Below are 23,846 nucleotides of genomic sequence, written 5' to 3'. Positions count from 1 at the left end.
TGGAGGAAAGGTGTTTTGGTGCTGATTTTTAAGAATAAGGGTGATGTGCAGAGCTGTAGTAACTACAGAGGGATTAAATTGATCAGTCACAGCATGAAGTCATGGGAAAGAGTAGAGGAAGCTAGGTTAAGAAGGGACGTGATGATTAGTGATCAGCAGTTTGGTTTCATGCTGGGAAAGACCACTACAGATGTGATGTTTGCTCTGAGAGTGTTGATGGAGAAGTACAGAGGTCAGAAGGAGTTGCATTGTGTTTTTGTAGACTTAGAGAAAGCATATGACAGGGTGCCTAGAGAGGAGTTTTGGTATTGAATGTGGAAGCCGGGAGTGTCAGAGAAGTATGTAAGAGTGGTACAGGATATGTACGAGGGTAGTGTGACAGCGGTGAGGTCTGCGGTGGGAGTGACGGATGCGTTTAAGGTGGAGGTGGGATTACATCAAGGATCAGCTCTGAGCCCTTTCTTATTTGCAATGGTGATGGACAGGTTGACAGATGAGATCAGACAGGAGTCCCCGTGGACTATGATGTTTGCAGATGGCATTGTGATCTGTAGTGAGAGTAGGGAACAGGTGGAGGAGACCCTGGAGAGATGGAGATATGCTCTAGAGAGAAGAGGGATGAAGTTTAGCAGGACTAAGACAGAATATAAGTGCGTGAATGAGAGGGAGGATAGAGGAATGGTGAGGATGCAAGGAGTAGAGTTGGCGAATGTGGATGAGTTTAAATACTTGGGGTCAATAGTTCAGAGTAATGGTGAGTGTGGAAGAGAGGTGAAGAAGAGAGTACAGGCAGGATGGAGTGGGTGGAGAAGAGTGTCAGGAGTGATTTGTGACAGAAGAATACCAGTAAGAGTGAAAGGGAAGGTCTGCAAGAGGGTAGTGAGACCAGCTATGTCATATGGGTTGGAGACAGTGGCATTGACAAAAAGGCAGGAGTTAAAGCTGGATGTGGCATAGTTAAAGATGTTAAGATTTGCACTTGATGTGACGAGGGTGGACAGGATTAGTAATAAGTATATTAGAGGGTCAGCCCAGGTTGGAAGGTTTGGAGACAAAGCCAGAGAGGCAAGATTATTTTGGTTTGGACATGTGCTGAGGAGTGATGCTGAGTATATTGGAAAAAAGATGCTAAGGATGAAGCTACCAGGTAACAGGAAAAGAGGAAGGCCTAAGATAAGGTTTATGGATGTGGTGACAGAGGACATGCAGGTGGTTGGTATGACAGAGCAAGATGCAGAGGACAGGAAGAAATGGAAACAGATGATCCACTGTGGCGACCCCTATGGGGAACAGCCGAAAGAAGATGATAAATATATACAGTATGGAATAATGCCTCACAAAAGTTAATGTATTCCAGACAGTAAACAATTAAATGATTACTTAAGTATCAAGCAGACAATACCACCTTTAACAGAAACTGAGGAATTTGTAAACTGACAAGTTATCTTTGTGAAACATCAGACTAAGCATCTTATCTAACTGGAAAGTGCATTACAGTTTTCAAATTGTGCTCCTTAATCCTCACTGAGAATGGGCAGCACCTCGGGCATTACACCAACAGACTACATGTGAATAGTGCATCACGTACCCAGGAGAAAGTAAATAAAAAACAAAACATTAAGGTGTACTGCACAGAAGTGCTGTCTCCTGTTTACAGCAATGCACTTTGTGCTTAGGGGACAATTTTACACACAGTACCATAGGACTTTGTGTCCTACAGATAAAAGCTTCACAAGATGTTTAATGTGCGATGTTATAGAATATGAACCCTACTGATCGCATGTAGACAGATAGCTGCTAAATTCTATATATAAGAAGATAATGGTACAGACTATAGATGAGTGGAACTGGATTAGTATTTGGGAGTGGTCAAGCAAATTCAGAAACATCCTAAGTACTAGTGGTTATATGCATTTCACTTGGGTTTCACAAGCAGAACTACTGACTGAAAACTACAAAGTTCTGCCAGCTTGTGACACTGAGACCCAGACTATTAGGTGCTGAAACAACCATCATGACTGAGACAGACGGAAACAGAATCCGATACATGCCTGTGCATCCTGGAGAAGGATGGTGGCAGTCCGATCCATCACAATCCTGACACCTTGTAAAGACTGGTACATGTGGCATGTGGAGGATGAAGCAGTGACATGCTCATGGCTCTAACCTGTGACCACATGACAAGCTTCACGCCATGAGTGCAGAAGCATGTTTGTGTGTGGTCTGTTGTGAACAAGGACATCATCTTCTAGGAGAAGGGTTATGACCATGACTGAAAAATCCCCAATTAGGACCCTCACCCAGGACTCTCCTTATTCTAAAGCCTAATCAATAAGTGTGGGGTATAGAAATGCATTCTCACTGATAGGTGGAGACTCCCCCAAAGGGTGATGTCAGGTACTACAACCAGGTTAACATGGAAATAAATGATTCAGTATGGTGACCATGGGTAAATACTGAAAAAGACAAGCAAAAAAAAAACTATACAGTCCTGCAATGCTATGGGCATGGACTAGACTGACGTCACAGACACCCTCCCATCACCCATGCATATTGATATACAATGGATATAAAAAGTGTACACCCTCCTGTTAAAATGCCAGGTTTTTGTGACATAAAAAAATTAGACCACAATAAATCATTTCAAAATGTTTCTCACCTTTAATGTGGCCTATAACCTGTACAATTCAATTGAAGAACAAATCTGTTAGGGGGAAAATATAAAAAATAAAAAACGTACAACAAACTGGTTGCATAAGTGTGCACACCTTTAAACTAATACTTTGTTGAAGCACCTTTTGATTTAATTACAGCATTCAGTCTTCTTGGGTAGGAGTCTATCTGCACAGCACATCTTGACTTGGCAATATTTGCCCACTCTTCCTTGCAAAAGCGCTTCAAATCTGTCAGATTGCAAGGGCATCTCTTGTGCACAGCCCTCTTCAGATCACCCCACACATTTTCTATTGGATTTAGGTCTGAGCTCTGGCTGGGCCATTCCAAAATTTTAATTTTCTTCTGGTGAAGCCATTCTTTTGTTGATTGTTTTCCCCAACAGATTTGTTTTTCAATTGAATTCCACAGGTTATAGGTCACATTAAAGGTGGGAAAAGTTTTGAAATTATTTATTGTGGTCTCATTTTTTATATCACAAAAACCTGGCATTTTAACAGGAGTGTGTACACTTTTCATACCCACTGTATGTATGCAGCTGCTGTGTTACAGTTGCAATGGTTGCACCACACGTGACATCTCAGCAGTCTGATCCATTCTATGTGCATTAGTATGTCTGCACATATTGAAGGGGTGACTCGTCTGTACAAGATGAGATCACAAGCTTTGCCTCCAGAACAGCACAGCACATGCACTCTTGTTAGTGTACTGTACGTCAGTTTCAGCACGATAACCAGATTATACGACATAACTACCTTTGAAATGCAGCAGCACAGTTATTCACACACATGTTTTGCTGGCGTAAGATCAATGCAACCTTCTTAGTGCGCAGTAACTCTCCTCCACAGACATAAAGCATAATTTTCTCTTAGCCAGGAGCTGACCTTCCTTCTGAATTTTTCAGCTCCCTAGGACTACGCAGCAATGACCCAGGCCACAGGGAAAATAATTCACCAAATCACTTAGCGTAAATTCTAGACATTTAAAGATGCAGTGGAGATTACACATGGTCACATATATTTGGAACAAAACTGAATAAAAAAGCACACAACAATGAATACCACATATAACTGCAATGACCTGGAAAGCTGAACAACAGACTATGAGTGGCTTGAACCTAAAGGAAAAAATGAATTCTTCAGTGGTACAGACTCACAGAATTTAGCTTGTGACCAGGTACAGTCATAATGCAGACACTAACAAAACCAATAATTCGAGGAACAGCTGGATTAAATGCTGACACAGATTCACAAAAATCTTGAAGAAAAGTTGTTGTAGTCTACAGAAGGGGAACAAGACTGGGGGAATATCACTGGACATTCAAGAAGGGGAACAAGATTGGGGGAATATCACTGGACCTTCAATAGTGGTCAGTGCTTGCTTCCATTTTTTGGATGTTCTCTAGTAGGTCATGAGAGGCCTCACCAGTAAGAAATATCACCCCAAACCGGGCAATTCTGGATTATCTGCCTGTCCTTACCTTCTAACACAGAAAGGCTAAGCTATGCCAGCCTATGCAGTAAAGTCCTGAGCCTGCTGTCACAGTCACAGCCTTACAGCAGTACAGCCTACACTGAATTACAGCTAAACCTGTCACAGAAGCTACAGCATGGATCTCGTCAAACATTTATGGGATCCTAGTCTCAGGGAGATCTACCAGCTTTTCCTTGGCCTGATCAAGTGGGAAAAAATAAAACGTGTACATGAAATAAATAATTAAGAAGCCAAATGTGGCAGAGGAAACTCTTTTTGACCAAAGCTTTCAGTTGTTACTGTGGAAAGAGGAAATGGTCTCTGGGACCCACCTGGACTACACAAATTACAGAAGAGTCAGCTCTGATAAATTTAGCAATCATTCCTCTCCACTCTGTCAGGGGCTTGTAAAGTGAGTCAGTATTCTTGTAAGCAAAGAGAGCTAATTCCAGATGCTTAAAACCGATAAATATTGCATAATTCAGGAGAAATTTCATAGTAAGAATGATCGATCAAACGTCTTTCATCATTCTTATGAAATAGTAATTGAGGCCTTTATAGGGAGAAGACAGAGGAACTCTACGTTAGTCCATTAATCATAAGCATCTCACCAAAGGTGGGGTTATCTACTTAGGATTTTAGGAAACAGAGGCCTGATTATCCTCCGGCATTTCAAAGATAAAGACCTCTGAATCCTATGTTACCCCTCCCATGAAAATGAGGGGAAATCCTAACTCCAGAATGGGGTGGTTTAAGCTTGCTTGAAACTTGAGATGATGATTTTACAACACGTGATCACATGGTATCACACAACAGGCCACCAGTATAAATGACAGTGCACAGTGAAGACAGATCTAGACTAAGAAATTGCAGAAAACCTGGTGATGGCATCAGCCAGCGTTCCATAAGGGTATTGTCCTGGCATCAACCCATGTTCCATGAGGGTATTCTCCTGGCATCAATCTGTGTTCCATGACGGTATTCTCCTGGCATCAATCCGTGTTCCATGAGGGTATTCTCCTGGCATCTGCCTGTGTTCCTTAAGGGTATTCTCCTGGCATTAATCCATGTTCCATGAGGGTATTCTCCTGGCATCTGCCTGTGTTCCTTAAGGGTATTCTCCTGGCATCAATCCGTGTTCCATGAGGGTATTCTCCTGGCATCAATCCATGTTCCATGAGGGTATTCTCCTGACATCTGCCTGTGTTCCTTAAGGGTATTCTCCTGGCATCAGCCTGTGTTCCATAAAGGTACCCTCCCAAACTAGGACAAGTTCCACCATGCTAACAGTGCATACACTTCAAACATCTGGGTTATCCTTGGGGACATAAATAATACAAGGAGACCCATGGGTGCCTCCTCACCCTAGTCATGACCCAAGAGAAGGCCTTGGAAGCAAATTCCTCAGTCCTCTATTACTAAGGCTCTGCAGTGAGATTTCGGAGACTATTCTTCATGAAGCCAGGTGTGGCCATACTACTAATGTTCAAACATGAACAATGTGACACCCAGCATGAAATGTCCCAAAATGGTTCCTATGAGTCCACCTCTCAGACCCTTCAGATCTAAGCTACTGCCGCATTTCTACTTTGTCAAAGAGGAATTCATGAATCATGATGAATGGGAGGCTATAAAACAAATCAGACACAAAGATCAGCTCCACAACAAATTTTCATTTGATTTAGCCAGAAAAGAAAAAAAAAACAGTGATCCACACTTAAAGCACTACCCAAAACGTCAAGTGTTCTACTAACTGAACATTGTGCTGATTTTTCTATGCTTGATTTACCAGATTCTTGCTCACTTGTCAAAGGTAAGGTCTCCAAATACCATTTCTCATTACGCTGAATCAATATCACTGAAAACGCTTTTGGCAATTAATTTGTTTTGGGAGGGGGCAAGCTCCCCTGCTTTGTAGGCACAGACCCCAAACTAACTCCACAGTTACAAAGAAATGGGGAAAAAAGGGCACCTTTAACTCTCCCTGAAAGTGGTTTTCAGTGATAATGACTCAGAGGAAGGGCACCTGCAGAAAATGCAGGAGGTGAATCAACCACCTCTAGATTTTAAAATGACTGATTATTCATGCTCCTGAACAGCAGACTGTGCATTTTTTTTAATTTGCTTAACTACAAGTGAATTGTAGGTTTACTCTGAGTTAATTGTGTTTTGAGATTGCTGGCTTTCTGTGGCTGAATTCATTTACCATTACTTCTGAAATCAGTTACCATGACACTTTACAATATCACAACATTTTGATTGAAACTCCACAATATTTCTATTTCTCACTTCATAATGATTGAACTAGTTCCTAGTGCAAATGATGACTGCTAACATGGAACACAGCTTTACATTTCAAATCATACTTGCAGACATTTGTGCTTCCACCTGGGAGCTGAGGACTATGGACATGTCCCTGGAAAATTTAGCAGCATCCAGACGGCTAAAGGCAGTGTGGATACTGGGAATATGACCTTGTTGATCAACTGCTGCAGGAATGGACTGAGGACGACCATTACTTCTGATACTTAAGTGTCACTGTTCAATATTTCTTTTCATGAATGACTTTTTTTTAACCTGAATGCAGAAATAAATGAGAGTTTGTATGTCCTTATAAACAAAGGTATGGTATCGAAGTCCAAGGAAGTCACTGTTCCACTGTATTCAGCCTTCATCAGACCTATCATTGAGTACAATTGCCCCCTTTGGTATGTATCTAACCAAGCATATCCAACAAATGGAACGTCCACGAGGTTCCTCAGTAAAAGAATACAGGGCATAAGTAAAATGTCCTATGCAGACCGCCTCAATCTATGCCTGGCATACAGGGCATTTTCAGACCCCACTCTGATGGACCTCTTGCATGTCCACAAAATAAACAGCACCAGAATTAACCTTTCTAAACACTTAAACCTTACCTGTGATATAAACAGGTCCTGCTGAACAGATGGGTATGTATCCCAGAGACTACCGTGTCTATGGAACAGGCTCCCCATCCATGTGAAGCAGAGCTCTTCCCTAACCCAATTCAAGTGCAACTTGGACAATTGAATGGGAAACCAGAAATTCATCCCTGGTTTGGCACCTATGTCTCTAATGGACACAGGTAACCTGTAAATGGTTCATCTCCCAGACCCATGCTTACACTTATCAAGGGTATCAGAACTTGTCACAGATTTGCGATGCATGGCTAGGCTTAAAAAGGCCCTTGTGTTCATTAGCCTAGTAAACACCTATGAACCTATTCACAATATAAAAACTTCACTTACAAAATGCAGCAATGGGATAAAATGTTGGCTAACAGAAGAACAGTTTTAAAAGGGACATGAATTATTAGCAGTGACATATGCAGTTTACCTGGAGGAGAGAAAAAGATGCAATGAATGTAAACACTGGTACCCAAGATACTCCTAGTTAAACCATTACTTCCCACATGAACATATTCACGGTAAACCAGAGTTGCCACGTAATCTGCATAAGCACTGTCATCCTAACAGGACAGTTTCCTATACTTGTGCGATGAATAAGTCTTGGCAGTGCCTTTAAAGTCTAACTTCTAAGCTACTGCTGCAGATACCAACCTCAAACCAAAGCATATGTACGCCTTAGTATGCAGTATGTGTCTGTACTAGTTTAAAAGAGGTAGTTGCCATTTAATTATGTTTTTTTTTGTACAAAGAATGACTGCATTGTACCATTTGCACGCATTTTAAAATATATGCATAGAGTCTGAGTTTTGCTGTTACTTCTGCCCCTTTGGATTACATACAAGCACTACACAGACAGTAACTAACACTACTTTGTCACTGCACAGCTTCCTGTGCTCCCTCTGGTTACTATTAATTTTACACATCTACTTCTCTGCAGCACTGAAAGCTGCATGCTTTCCAGCATCCAATCACATCTCTGCATTCTGATCCTATGCAAAAATACAAGTGACCAGGGCCAGCACACATGTGCATGTTTGGTTCCTGTACTAGATCTGCTACTTGCAAATATAAGAAGCCTCCTGTTAAGGTTTTTGCTGACTTTGACTTTCTGGAACTTATTCATGCACCAGCAGACCTGTTACATTGCAGTCAGTTTCCTGCCAATTACGGAGACATCTGCTGAGTATACGAGTATGGGAAAGCTGACACTGATGCAGACCTGTACAAAAGGAGGACTTAACATACTGAACATCCATGGACTTTGGAAGTTGCTCATTCACATTTTAGCTTCTGAAAGCATGTGAGTGGGTGTTTGAGTACGTGCATCAAATCACTGGCGAAGACTGTGGCCTTGCCTGTACCATAACTGAATGAATAACCAATGTGGGGAACAGTTACAAGGTTAGCGGTTTGGGTTTGGATGAGTGGATACTGTCCTATCGTCTTTATATATATATATATATATATATATATATATATATATATATATATATATATATATATATATATATTTTTTTTTTATGGGTTGGGAGCAAGTGTTTGGCTGCAGAACATTGAAATAAAGGACACAATGCTTACAACATCCAGGAAAGGATCTGTAATGTCCCATTACATCCTGTCAGAAATGTCTCTTGTTCTTCCCTAGCAAGCTTCTTGCAGTCAACTCCATGTAGTTCTTACCACTGAGTTCTTCCAATAACTGAATTAACAAGTTAACCTGTACTCCCTTCCTGGCACAAAGGCTTAAGTGGACTTCACCATTTCTCACACACAGCTTCCAGATATCATTTAACAGACAGCATTTTCCAGCTTTCTTAAGATGACTGTATGCAGAGATTTCAGGCTTCGACTTCCTGACAAAGTTGCACAATGGCAGTGCTAAGTGCCACAGGATCTTTTTATGGATTACACGCGACTTCCATTGGTGATGTGCTCTGTTTGTGGAGAATTTTTCTGTAGTGAACTGCCATTACATCACAAGTAAAAATTCTACACATTTTGCCAAACTGGGAAGTTTGTTGACAATGGAATCATAATTTCTCCCCTTTAGACTCCTAGGGAGTAAAGTACATTACACAAACATAACAGTTGTGCATGTATATTTATACACTAAGAAACGCCAGCTATGTGCATTTAGTAGGTGAGGTTTTATTCTGATAAATTTGCCATTTTATTTGGTACAGTTTCAAAAAGATAGTCATTTACTGGTAAGTACCACCAAGAATTTTTCAGGAGTCAAAACTTTAATTTAAACTTCCCAATACAAATAACGCCAATAGTAATGCATGCCTAATACAAAAAATATGATGTATAATTTTCAAATATATTGTACAAATCAACTCAAACTGGTAACTACCTGGAGCAAACTGACCACTAAATATCCTTTTATGCCTGTTTTAACATACAACAGAATATTCCATTACCAATGTTGACACCCACTCTGCTTAATCAGTTAGTGCTACAGAAAATTATAAACAAAGAATTTCCTTTTAACGCACATTCCCTTTCACATATCAGCTGATCACATAAAGACCATTTCAATAACAAATTCTTGTTGGGTGACCCCATCACATGACTCCAGGCTCACATACACGAGCTTCATAAATTAATGACATTAATTAGCAAGGGATGGTGACTCCTGTGCCTTCCACTTCTTTGTTATACAACTACACAATTTTTTTGCTACTAAATTCACACGGCCTACCAATGTTCTTCTTGTCTTATCAAATTTAAACCCTGAAACCCATCTCTTTTATTCTTATTTTTTTTTTTAAATTGTTTTTGGTCCCCTTAGGACTTCACATTACTGCCCTGGCCCTCAGTGCCCCATGTCAATGTTGGATCTAACAGCTTGTCTCCTAGACCCCCCCCCCCAGGACTTTCTTCAGTATCATTGGGGTCATCATGAATCCTAAGGGTGTCCTGGAGGCTTGGCCATCCTTTGCTTCTGTCCTGCAGGGGGTCTTTATTTGCCTTTCCACTTCCCTACCCCTTGTCGCTTTTATGTTTGAGGGCAACTCTTAACAGCATCAGTGACAAACTACCTCCCTGTGGGATGGGCGTGCCCATCCCATCCTAATGCTTTGTCAGCTGACTCAGTCAACCTTGAAAACCATCTTAATAAAACATTTCTTTTTGACAAAAACAGACTTTGATCTCAAAATTTTAATTAGTAACTCCTGCAGATCTTTCTTAACTGTCTCCATTCCCTTACAGTCCCAAAACATATGATCCCAGTTACTATTTTGTTCTTCATATCATCTCCAACAATCCCAAGGAACATTCTGAAGTATGGTCATTGAGCTTAGCCATGGCACAGAAAGCATTTCCATCCAAATATTCTAAATCTTCTAAATTTATAGCATTTCTTGGCATTAAACATGCCACCTTCCACTGGTTTCCACTTGGTGATATTTCCAGTTTACTCTCTCAGTCTTGTCTTTTGCTATTAGTCTACCCCCTCCAGGTATATATTAAACTTTGATGGGTCCTATTAATAATTCGCTTAGGTCTTCCCAAGTTAGTTTCAAACTATTAAAGCAACTGAATTAACTTAGGCATTTGCCCAAGCTTTTTAAAGCTCCTTCCTCCTCTTCAAAGGTTTCTCTCTCAACCCTAGGTCAAGCAACCTTCTCTCTATTTTTATTATTCACTTTTTTTATTTAACATTTGTTTACCGGAAAAGTATGATGGGAATAACGTCCCATTTTCAGTGGAGGCCCAAGAGAAGAATTGCACAGTGACATAATATGGTTACAATTATATAACAAAGTCATCACAAAACCTAATACATAAGAACAAATTAAGTAAAAAAATTCACTTCTTCACTTCATACAGTATGAACTTTTACATATACAGCAAAAATATTTGTACAGAGATAAGACGGAAAAGAATATTGCAAACAGTTAAAGAAGTCACAAAATGTAGTTCACAGAGGTGACATTAAGTGCATTGTGTACCACCACTTTGAAACACAGATGATTAGGTAACAGCCTAGGCAAAAACTATACTTAGCCGTTATCTAACAAACAGATGAACTATGTTCAGACAGAAGGCATGAGAAAGAAGTATGCTGGTGGGGAGGAGGGAGGGACTAGGTCAACCTGGGGTAGTGCAGGAGAACAGCCAGGTTTTATTTCGGTAGTTTTTTAGTACATGTTTGAAATTGGAGAGGTATTTATCAATCTGAAGTGCCCCTTTGCTTCATTCCATTCCAAGATTTTATCTAGCTCATATGATCCCAAAAATCTGGGCTCCAGTTGTCTACTGGCCCATATCTGGCTACCCAGGTTTCCTCCCAGTCTGACTTGTTTCCTACAATAACCTATTGGGGTACTTCACTCATCCACTATGTTTTTTTTTCTTCAGGTATGTCTCCATCACCTTATAAGTGTAAAGCTTCTCCTAATTTAATTTATTGGGAATCTGCGATACTTGTAAACATCCAAAATCCTAGCCAACTAACCTTGTGGGCTATGCTGCTTTCTGTAATAAACCATACCCTCCCTCAGACTGATAAACAGATAATTGTTTCAAACTACCAAGAATTTTATAGAGCCATTTGGGTACTCTTTTGTTAGCCATTCAACTCTCAAAATGTGTACACTAATTTTTCAGGCTAAGAAAGCGCGCGCGCGTGTGTGTGTGTGTGTGTGTGTGTGTGTGTGTGTGGGCACCTCATTATCATGTTTTTATGAAATGAGAACCAAAATTAATATTTTCGTTTAAAAAGTGCTATTTACCAATATAATAAATGTTAAAACATAATATGCATATCTCACTTTTGGGGTAGTCAGTGGATGAAAATGGAAGCCAACTGATCATAGTAAACTGATAACTGGTGGGGCACAGTATAGTACGGCATCTGACAGCAACACAATGAAATGCAATACTCTGGCTATTCCATGCATTGACTTGTGCTACCTTGTAGAGCAGGAATGAGATACAATGAAATTACTGGGGGGAAGGGTAAAATGACATTCCTGACTCCATTTTGTACCCAAGCCTCATAATAGATTTTTTTTTTGGTAAACTGCCATGGGGGAAGAGACATATGCTCTTACGTATGCAAATCCACTGGTTCAGAGATGTGTACAGCCACAGTTTCTTTACATGCATAGTTTCCTCAGCAGAACTATGACTCTCCCCACAGACTCAGGTAGTCAGGTACACTGCATGAACAGAATGCTGTGCATGTTTATTTATACCAGGATTCACCAACTAAGTTAAATTTTTAGGTTAGGCCTTCATGAAGAATTATGAAAAAGTTGCTGTAACATATGGGGAGTTTTCAGACAACCCTACCATATAGCATGAAGTGCTAACTACCACAAGTCTTTTTTTTTAATAACTTTTACATTCTGTCATGGAATCTTATTAAGATCTGCATCTTAAATATATGTTTTCACACAAGTGCAAAAACATGTTCTTGAGATGCACAGCTAGCCAAGATAGCAACATTTTCTGAAAGTAAAAAATAATAAAATAATACTAGCTTATAGTAACTGACATGCTCATAAATGCTAAGCCTTTCTGAAGACCCAAATTATACCAGCAACAGTTTCATGCAGCCTTTGGGTGCAGCACTGCCTGTTGCTCTGCTCACAAGAGCTGCACCTTTTGTACCTTTCAGTCTGACACATGAATCAGGGAGGACACAACAGTCCGTCTATTATTATGAAACGAGAAGAGAAAATGATATGTTGATATCACTGTACACATTATGAAATATATGCATACTTTACTTTGGGTGGGCAGTCTCTGGATTAATGTAGAGGGCAAATGATTGCATTAATATGACCACTGGTAGGGTTGAGACACTGTACAGTGTCTGACTGCAGCAAACAGAATACTTTTTGTAAACTACCTTAGGTGAACTGAATATGGTCTCTTGTATACAGATCCAGTGGTTCTGAGGTGTTGAGTGTTACAGTATGACATTATTCAGTACCCAAGGTTTACAATGGTGATACTGTGTGCAAGATAGAGTGTGTGAATGTGTGTGTGTGTGTGTGTGTGTGTGTGTGTGTGTGTGTGTGTACACACATAGAGTTTATGTTTGCATGGTTAGCATAACGTGTGGACATACAGGCAGACTCTGAGCAAGAACTTCAGCAAAGGATCGGGGAAAGGAATCCAAAACTGGAGGCACATGGGATGAAACCAAGTACAGATAAGACAGTGGTATGAAACCAAGTACAGATAAGACAGTGGTATGAAACCAAGTACAGATAAGACAGTGATAATGGCAGCAAATTGGAGAAATCAGAAGAAGCTGAGAATGGAGACAGAAGGGAAGACAGTGGAAAAGGTAGAAGGGAAGTCTGAATAAAGAGGTCAAAGGTAGAATCAGAGGGGCTGCAGCCAACTGACATATAGTGTCAGGTGTAGTCTATGACAAAAGAATGCCAAAGAAGGTGAAAGGTAAGGTGTACAAGACAGTGGTGCGATCAGTACTACTGCATGGTACAGAAACCTGGGCACTAAAGGCAGAACAGCTGAAGAAGCTAGAGCTGATGGAAATGAAGTGCCTGAGAAGGGTTGTAGGATGCACACTGTAGGGCAGACGAAGAAATGAAGACATAAGAGCAGAAGCAAAAGTAGTTCCAATTGCAGAAATGATCCAAGAGAACAAATCATGGTGGTTCAGGCACATGTGCAGAAAAACAGAAGACAATCTGGTGAAGATGATTTAAGACAGACAGGAAGAAGATAAGAGGAAACAAGGGCATCCAGCAAAGAAGTGGACGTATTGTGTGAGGGAAGATCTGCTACAGTCAGGCATTAGTGTCGAAGAAGGCAGGAGTGTGGCACTGAATCGAGAAATATGGCAACAGTTAACACACCTCAACCCCATGTAGAAAATGGAAAAAAAAAGGGAGTTGATGATGATGATATAATGTGTCGACACTGGCCACAGTGATTGGCCAGGATGGGAAAGAGCACAGGTGGCTGCAAACATCTTTTTCAGACAGGTGTGGTGGTGCCCACTGCTACTATTGGTTGCAGCGACCAAATCTTTGCTATGTTTTGGGTCTTGCCAGTTCTTCTGGCATGTGTGTGTATGGAGTACAGACCCACTCGTGCTTGGGGACAGTTATACAGCACTGTAATAGTTATACAGAACTGTAAGTACTTTGAGGTGCAAACGGTGCATAACAGACTGCATGCTGTGTGTGAGGATGAGTTACATTCAAGGGTTAATGTCATGTGCGCTGGTGCTGGCTATGGTGGAGTCAATTATTTTGCTCCTGGTACTGGTTCTACAGCAATGCAACATGGGAAGTACAGGGCTTGATTTACTGAAGATTGTTTGTAGAAGGGTGGGAAATTATGAAACTTCCATATTTGCGTTAATAAATTAAAAATGGAGTGTCATACTGTCATGTGGGGGGGGGGCTAAGTACGTAGTGGGTGTTAAAAATGATACTAAACATATCTGGGTAAGAGAAACTGCAAGAAATGTAACTATTTGAGGTACGTTGTATTAACATAAACATTAATCTAACTGTAACACTAATATCTTATAAACAGTAGGTTACGTATTAGGAAACTATGTAGCATCTTCAAGCTTACAGGGATACGATGGGTACCCAACAATGAAACTATTACAATGGAATGTATACGGCTCTAGTTAATGAAGAACATTTGCAAAAGGTTATGAAAAATATAAAATATTTTACATTTGTGTTTATAAAGTAAAAATGGTGTGTGATACTGTTATGTATGTAGCAGCCTGCAAGAGCAGTGAGTGTTACAAAATGCATACTAACACTTGGGTAAGACAAACGTTGCAAGAACTACATTTGAAGCATACTGTATTAAATACTTAGAATATGAAAATAGTGACATAAATATGTCATGAAGTGAGTCCTGCATTAAGAAGCTAGGTGGCATCTACCAGCTGACAGGCTATGGTGGATATCCGCATTGAAAATATCAGTGAGGGATGTACTGGGCTTGAGTTACTGAATTTGCAAAAGTTATAAAAATATGAAGCAGGTTACATATTTACATTAGTAGAGCAGAACTGGAGTGTGATACTGCTGTGTTGGGAGGGCTATGCAAGGAGTGAGAGTCAGAAGAAGAATGACACTGCATACAACTGGGTAAGACAAACGCATCCATAAATATAACTGAGGTACAATGCACTAACGTTGTCAGTACTCTGATACTGAGCCCAATATCTCATGAGCAGTAACGTTAGCAACATCTACGAGGCAACATGACTTGCTGTGCATATACAGAGAAACAATGAGCATGGTATGCATAGGGCTGGTGTTATCAAGGAGTGTTAGCATAGAGGTAAAAAAAAAAAAAAAGAAGTTATGTACCCACAATAACGTTCCAACTGTGCTGTTCATTTTCATTCTTCCTCAACTAATGGGTTCAGATCCGATCCCTCAGATACAAATTGGACACTGCTAAAACTCGTAGCAGCCTAGAACTCTCGAGCTTCTCCCTTGCCCACAATGCATTGACCCCAATTACCTCAGATCTTGTTTGCGGCCTTAGTAAAAGGTAAAGACAGAAATGATAATGGAGAAGGCTATATCTGGAGTTCTATACCTATAAATAAATAATAAATACTCATTCTTCCAGGAGTTTAACAGGATGGGGGGTTGGTGGGAGGGGAGTTGAGGAAGAATGTAAACAGATAACACAGATGGAATGTTGTGGTAAGTACTTAACTTCTTTACCTGATATTGTCGATTTTCATTCTGTCCTCAACTAGTAGGACAGCGTCCCTAGCTACCTGTGTCCAGGGTGGACTCAATAAGGACCTGAGCACCACAGAAACAAAAGATGCCCTTCCTCTGGAGACCAGATCTAATTTGTAATGAGTAATAAATGTATGGGGGTAGCCCAAGTAGCCACTGCACAAATATTATACATGGGCATTCTAGAGAGAAACACTGAAGAAGTTGCTGTGGCTCTAATAGAATGAGCATGAATTGTTTTAGTAAGAGTGATGCCCAATTTGTTATACACAAAGGAACTGCAATTTGTTAACCATTTAGATAGTATAACTTTGGTAACTGGTTTACCCAATGTGGGTTCTGTAAATGAGACTAACATTTGATTTGATTTCCTGATGGCCAAAGTCCTATTCAAATAAAACGCAACTGCCTGTGGACATCAAGTAATTGTAGCGCATACTCACACAGGCAAATTAATAGACAGATTAATACTGCAGTCTGACACCACCTTTGGAAGAAATGACGGATTGGTGTGTTAAGTTACTCTGTCCCTATGAAAAATCAAGTATGGTGGTTCTGCGGATAATGCTTGGATCTCAGAAATTCTTCTAACCAAAGTAATGCCTGCTAAAAAAATTGTCTTCCATGAAAGAAATTTAAGGTCACAGGTAGCTGCAGGCCCAAATGGTGGTTGAATAAGGTACTGTCACACTAAAGTAAGTCCCAAGGAGAAGTAGGATCTTCAAAGGGAGGTCTTAAGAGTACAATGCTTCTTAAAAATGCTTTGCTTAACTAATGAGATGCTACAAAAAATGCCATTTATCCCAACATAAAAATTTGATATTGCTGATAATTGCACTAACTGTGGAAGAACTGGCTCCATCGAAGAGATGTGATAAAAACCCAATATGTTATGTATTGGAGCTGTAAAACTTTCAATGTTATGTTTCACAGCCCCCCACCCTAAAAAAGGAGTTATGTACTCACCATAATGTTCCATGTGTTTTGTCCATCTCAACCCTTATTCTCACAGATGGAGTCTGACCTGATCCATCAGATCAGTCTCGGTCTATTTGTTACCTGGAGGACTTTAACCAATCTCGTGGGCTTGTACCCTTCCCATGATGCAGCTGGATAATACCTCAGATCTTGTTTGCCCCCTTCCAAACTACATAGCCATAAAGTAAATCCCTTACAGGAAGGTAAGAATACAAGGGTCTATATCAATTGCTCGAAGAGATGTTGCAGCAAACCCCTCTTCATCGACACATACACAGCGAATGCACAAAACCGCAAACACTGACATCAGTGATTTCTTTCCCTGGGAAAGAAATTGCTTCGCCATCCCTGTATGTTTGCTGTTTTCCCCACTGTGGTGCGATCTCGGAGTTTGTATATTTAGTTAGGGGAGTGTGGGGGGCACAGCCCCCCATGTTGGGGGTGTGTGGAGGGTGATGCCCCCACTCTAAGTTTGTAATGATGTGTTTATGTTTTGAGGCAAGTAATTTCTTTCCCAGGGAAAGGAATTGCTGATGTCAGCATTCGCAGTTTTGTGCGTTCGCTGTGTGTGTGTCAATGAAGAGGCGTTCGCTGCAACACCTCTTCGGTGATATGATATAGACCCATGTACAAAGATGCAGACACAAGCAGCAAGAAGGGTTTCATTATTAATAAAGGTTCTCCAAGGAATATCTTCTCGCTCTATCAGATTAAAGGAGGGGGTTGGAGGATGGGATGTGAGAATAAGGGACGAATTGGACAGCACACATGGAACATTATGGTGAGTATGGTGTCAATTCCGTCCTAATTCTCACAGTTGGGGACCGGGTCCTAAGCAACCTGACTCTTGGGTAGCTCATGGAAGAATATTCCTCAGAACCACAGAACCAAAGGCTGCCCTACTCCTGGAGGCCTAATCTGTAGCATTTCCATATTCAGGCTTGTATTTGGGCCTAGTGTTTGTGGAGGCTGTGTGTCTGAGCACATATTCAGGGACATCTTGGTTTAGCCAAAGCCATCAGGCATTTCAGTGAGAGATAATTGTTTGAGGTCATTGCCTGACTGAGGACACCTGGACTTAGACTATGCACCTCATTGGTTCTTTTGAGATTTCTTTCTTAAAAGCTGTCTCAGGTTTCAACTTTCTGTTACCTAAGAAGTTAAAGGACCACTATGGGCAAATGATAAAGAAAACATATTTTTTATCTTGCCATGATTTGCAGCAAAATAAGTACTCATTTCTAATTTTATTTTGTTTTTACTCGTCTGCCCTCATGGGGGCAGACATCGTGATTCCTTTGGAAAGCTAAATCAGTCCCATAATGCACAGACTGAGAACAAATAGCCCTACCATTTATTGTCAGACTAGACTTCCATTCACTTAGAATGGAACACCTGAAAAAAAATGCCAAGTTTGAGAGTCTGCAACTCATGTCATGTGTCATTGACTGGTATGCGCTGAGTTTTACAAATGTTGTTCCTACTGATGTACTACACATTCTCTGAAAGAAACTTGAAAAAGTGTCAACAAATTACTGAGATAAAAAAGACTTTTCACAAGGAGCAGTTTTACAAGTTTCAGTTCCTGGCCAGGTTACTCCTCCCATCTCCCCTCCTTCAGTGGGCTACAGTCTCACATTTCCAGCTTGGGTAGATTCAACTAGTCAGCTTTGCATGACAATAGATATAAAAAAAAAAATCACAGCCTGGTGTGCCACTGAATTTGTTCCCTTGTATGTCTCTATGCCTCTTCACTTCTGAATAGCATTTCCCAGGAATAAAAAAAGCAAACGCATCAGTCCAGAGTTTAGGCCAGTTTATCCATTTAAAATGTGCACAGTAAAATATTCAACTTATAATGCATTTTGGCTGCTGACATGGTTATCTTTACATAGTTATTCTCTTATAGTATAACTTGAACTTACGGTATTTAATGATAAATTTTACAACAGTTCTCAGTTTCTTAACAATGACCTCCCAAGCCTCTGATGTGACCTAGTACTTGTTCTTACTATTGCTTTATCCAGTTTGTCTTAGTTGTATACCTGTTGCATGTCTCTCATCCTCTCAGCAACAGACTCCTGGAGAAAACTTCCAAAGCAGATACTTGTATTGAAAGAGTAGCAGCAGCTGTAGCAGTGAAACTACACTCCAAAACAATGCACTCAAACATAGTACTGACAAACACACGGGAATGTATATGTCTGAATCAAGCAGCGATGAAATTGCTAGGGACTTCACTGAGCACAAGTTTACTCTTAATCTCTCCATTTCATAATCCATAACATTCGCCGCACCACACTTACAAAGGCACACCTCCATCTTCCACAAACACGGCTACTCACACTCACACAACATACCAGTCAAATTTAAGGCTTTTCCCACCTCTCTGCAAAACACTGCTGTAATGGCTTTGGCAAACAAATGAAAATGATTGATGGGTGTTGGTTCAAGACTCCCATCCATATCTCTCAACAGTACAAATTTTTGCAGAAAGTCCAGATTTTTTGTCTGTTTTTCATAAAATTGCAATTTTCTGTCAAATCACTGGCAAATCATTAAACACTGAAGTCAGAAAGTTGACAGGCATTTGATTTTCAGACTTCATATCCTTAAGAAAATTCACTCTAATGCAAAACCTGTTTATCAACTTTCGAAGTTTGTAAGTACAATATTTATAAATTGTCCCATTTTGGGGCCTTTGTTCCCTATTATTTATGGCCTTGTCCAGATTTCTTGTTCTATAATGTTGAGAGTTATGCTGCCATCCCTTCCTAATGGAGCCAGTCCACTGCACTTGCACAAGTGTCCCCCTCAGCAGGGCAGCAAGAAGGTATCAGTGCAGATTTGCTTTATAGTTCTTTTACACCACACACACACACACACACACAGACACAGTAAATCTTGTTGTCCATGTTATTTATTCTTTTCCTTGGTTTCGTTTCTCTTACTTGTAATGTTACTTTTACAGTTCTTTTACACACACACCACACACACACACACACACACACACAGTAAATCTTGTTGTCCATGTTATTTCTTCTTTTCCGTGGTTTCGTTTCTCTTACTTGTAATGTTATTTTTACTCATTTTTTCTCCTACCTCCCATATCTATCCTAACTATTACTTCTAACAAATACTTTTTCTCACTCTCTCTTCTCTTCCCCTCCTCCTCTTTATCCACTATTTGTACTTTTCCACATTGACATTTGCTTTATGGGTAAATAATGAACTGTCACCCTTATGTCAGCACATTTCAATGTCACATAATATTGTATTTAGTCTAATAATAGGTTCATAGGTAGGTACTAGGCTATCGGCCTAAGGGTCTAAGTAAGCCTAGCCAGCAAGTTTCCAAGGCTTATGCCACCCAAGAAAGTTATTTTCCTGTGCCACTGTCGAGCAGAGCCACAGAAGTGATTCCCGGGGTATATTTTCCTATCTCCCATCCACTCAAAGATTTTTCTTGAAAAGTGCTAATAAGGAACTTTGCTTGACATAGATGGGTAGCTTGTTCCAGAGTATGGGAAGTCTCTGGGACAGGAATCTATCTCTCCAGCATGTCCTGTTTATTGTGGTGACAAGGTTTAGGTCCCTAGAGCATGTAGCTCAGAGGGATTGGGATTTCTTTTGGTGTAGCATGTCCAACAGCTCTGGGTTTGACATAGCTTTATATGTTAGGCAGAAATCACCTTGGAGTAGGCGATATGCTACGGAGTAAAGCTGGAGTTTTTTTTAGATGGTCAGGGTAAGGCATCCGAGACCAGTAATCCTCTTTGTGAGGTACTTTTGCAGCCTTTCCAGCTGCTGCAAATGTCTTGTGAGGTACATTCCAAAAGGGGCATTGTACTCTATAATGGGTCTAATGAGTGTCAAGTAAAGGGGAACAATGACCTCTTTTCTTCCTCTTCCCTTTTGTGATGAGGTGTGCCATGTAGAAGGACTTCCGGACTACTGTGGCGATGTGATTATCAAAGGAGAGACTACTGTCCACCTGGGTCCCAAGGTCTCATCACACATTCGGCGTTAAGTAGACTACCACCTATGTGGTAGCTCACGGGTACAGAGTTTTTACCAAAGGGAATGTCTGTGCACTTTTTGGCATCGAGCTTGAGGCCACAGCTCTAACATCAGGCATTTGTCTCAGTGAGGCCCTTCTGTAGGATGTCCACATCATTTGGGGACTCGACTATGGCTCCTAGTTTGCAGTCATCTGTGAACTTCATTAGCCAGAGGCCTTCTGTGTTAGCCTGTACTTCAGAGAAGTAGATACCAAACAGGAAAGGTCCCAGCAATGAACCCTGTGGTACTCCACTTGTTACTGGTTTGATGTCAGATTTGGAGTCTGCAACTTTTACAGTGTGGGTTCTGTCAGTGAGTCAGTTGGCAACCCATCTTGTGACGTAGGGTTTTATACCTAGTTTAGTGAGTTTAGCTATAATTCCAGAATGGGGGATGGTGTAAAAAGCCTTGGCGAGGTCAAGATATGCTGTGTGAACCAGACTGCCTCAGAGAAGTCGATTAGGTTCAGGATGCATGCTCTGCCTTTCACAAACCCAAACTGGATGGGGTCCAGAGTTTGGAGGTTACCAATGTCTTTGTTTACGAGTTCCATGATGATATCTGACAGGGCTTAGTGGTAAATCACTTTGGCTATGGTGTGCAGGATCCTGGGTTCGAACCTTGCAGAGGCTGTTTATTTATTTTTCAGTCATAGCCTCACCTCAGGTTTCGTGCCTGCTGAATGGCGCACAGCGACGGTTATCCCACTCCACAAGGGGGGAGCCACCATGGACCCCGGGAACTAACGCCCCATTAGCCTGACAAGCCTGGTCTGCAAGGCCATGAAAGTATCATCATGTAACTTATAAACAAAGACATTGGTAATCTCCAAACTCTGGACTCCAGCCAGTTCGGGTTTGTAAAAGGCAGATCATGTCTCCTAAACCTGATAGACTTCTTTGAAGCAGTCACCAAAACCATAGACAAGGGTAAGGTGGTTCACACAGCCTATCTAGATCTTGCCAAGGCTTTCGACACCATCCCCCACTCTGGAATTATAGATAAACTCACTAAACTAGGTATAAATCCCTATGTCATAAGATGGGTTGGGAACTGGCTCACTGACAGAACCCACACTGTGAAAGTAGCAGACTCCAAATCCGACTTCAGACCAGTGACAAGTGGAGTACCACAGGGTTCAGTCCTGGGTCCTCTCCTGTTTGGTATCTACTTCTCTGAAGTACAGGCTAACACAGAAGGTCTTTATTAACGGTTCGCAGATGACTGCAAACTAGGAGCCATAATCGAAACTCCTAATGATGTGGACATCCTACAAAAGGGTCTCACTGAGACAGATGCCTGGTAAGCCATGGCCCTCAAGCTCAATGCCAAAAAGTGCATTGTCATCCCCTTTGATAAAAACTCTGTACCCATGAACTACAACATAGGCGGTAGTATACTTAACACCAAAAGTGTGATAAGAGACCTTGGACACAGGTGGACAGTATTCTCTCCTTTGATAATCACATCGTCACAGTAGTCAGGAAATCCTTCTATGTGGCACACCTCATCACAGAAGGTTTCTCATCCAGAAAAAAAGAGGTCATTGTTCCCCCTCTACTCATCACTCATTAAACCCATTATAGAGTACAATGCCCCTTTTGTTATGGGTACCCCACAAGACATCTACAACAACTGGAAAGGCCACAGAAATTCCTCACAAAGAGGATTACCGGCCTCAAACAGATGCCCTACGCAGACCGTCTCAAAAAAATCAAGCTATACTCCATCGCATATCGCCTACTCAAAAGTGATCTCTGCCTAACATACAAAGCTATGTCAAACCCAGAGCTTTTGGCCATGCTCCACTTAAAGAAATCACAATCCCTACGAGCTACATGCTCCAGGGACTTAAACCTTGTCACCACAATAAACAGAACATGCCGGAGGGATAGATTCCTGTCCCAGAGACTTCCCATACTCTGTAATAAACTACCTATCTATATCAAACAAAGCTCATCATTAGCACTGTTCAAGAAAAATCTTGATGATTGGATGGGAAATAGGAAATTCACCCCGGGGATCACTTCTGTGGATCTGCTTGACAGTGGCACAGGAAAATAATTTTCTTGGGTGGTAAAAGCCAGGGTACCTTTTTGGCTGGGATTGTATAGGCCCCAGGGCCGATAGCCTAGTACCTACCTATGAACCTATATGTTCCATGGCCTTGCAGACCCAGCTCATCAGGCTAATAGGACAATAGTTCCCGGGATCAGTGGTGGCTCCCCCTTTGTGGAGTGGGATAACTGTTGCTGTGCGCCATTCAATGGGCACAAAGCCTGATGTGAGGCTATGTTTGCACATGGTGCTTAAGTGGGGAGCCAGTTCATTCAGAAGTTCATGTAAAACGCAGCCTGGGATGTTGCCCAGTCCCATGGATGCTGTGTTTTTGGCTTTAGAGAGTGAAGCTTTTACCTGTGTAGTTGTGATTACAGGGACTCTGCATTCTTCCTGTATAGATATGGGCCCTTTAGGGTGTAAGGGGGTGGTAAAGTTAGCACTGAACCTATCTGCCAGAATGTTGGTAATATCAGTTGGTTCTGTAATTTTCATGCAGTTGTGCTGCAACTCAGAGCAGATCTGGGTGCTGCCATTGAGATTCTTGACATAGGCATAGAATGCTTTGTGGTTATCCTTAGAATCAGTGGCGATTTTATTTTCATAGCTAGCTTTGGATGCTCTTATAAGGGATCTCAGCGTCTTACTGAGGCTGACCAGGGAGCTCCACCACTCATGGGAATTTACTCTCTTTTGCAACAGTTTCTTCCTTCTACTGTACAGTTTGTTTATGGCAGGGGACCACCAGATTGGCTTCCTTTTTTTGGAGGATAGCGTCTTAGTTCTGTTTGGGATAGCACGATCCATGCACTCATGTAAGTGCTTACAGAGTGCATTTGTGTAGGATTCAGCAGTCGTAACTGTATTGTCCATCTGCATGGGTGTCATGAAGTTCGCCACTTCTGTCTTAAGAAGCATGAAGTTGGCTATGGAGAAATTTTTTACCGTGGTT

The 23,846-nt window shown here is 41.1% G+C and overlaps 1 protein-coding gene across 1 annotated transcript in view; it reads right to left on the bottom strand.

The window, feature by feature from the left end:
- Window positions 1-23,846, bottom strand: part of UHRF1BP1 (UHRF1 binding protein 1) — a 1,147,688-nt gene that overhangs the window by 144,895 nt on the left and 978,947 nt on the right. The gene's annotated exons all lie outside the window — the stretch shown is intronic.

The sequence above is a fragment of the Protopterus annectens genome, chromosome 7.part0, assembly GCF_019279795.1.
Source record: "Protopterus annectens isolate FY-2018-M chromosome 7.part0, PAN1.0, whole genome shotgun sequence".
Taxonomy (NCBI): domain Eukaryota; kingdom Metazoa; phylum Chordata; order Ceratodontiformes; family Protopteridae; genus Protopterus; species Protopterus annectens.
The sequence above is the reverse complement of the archived record's forward strand: the minus strand, read 5'-3'. Positions and strand labels throughout refer to the sequence as shown.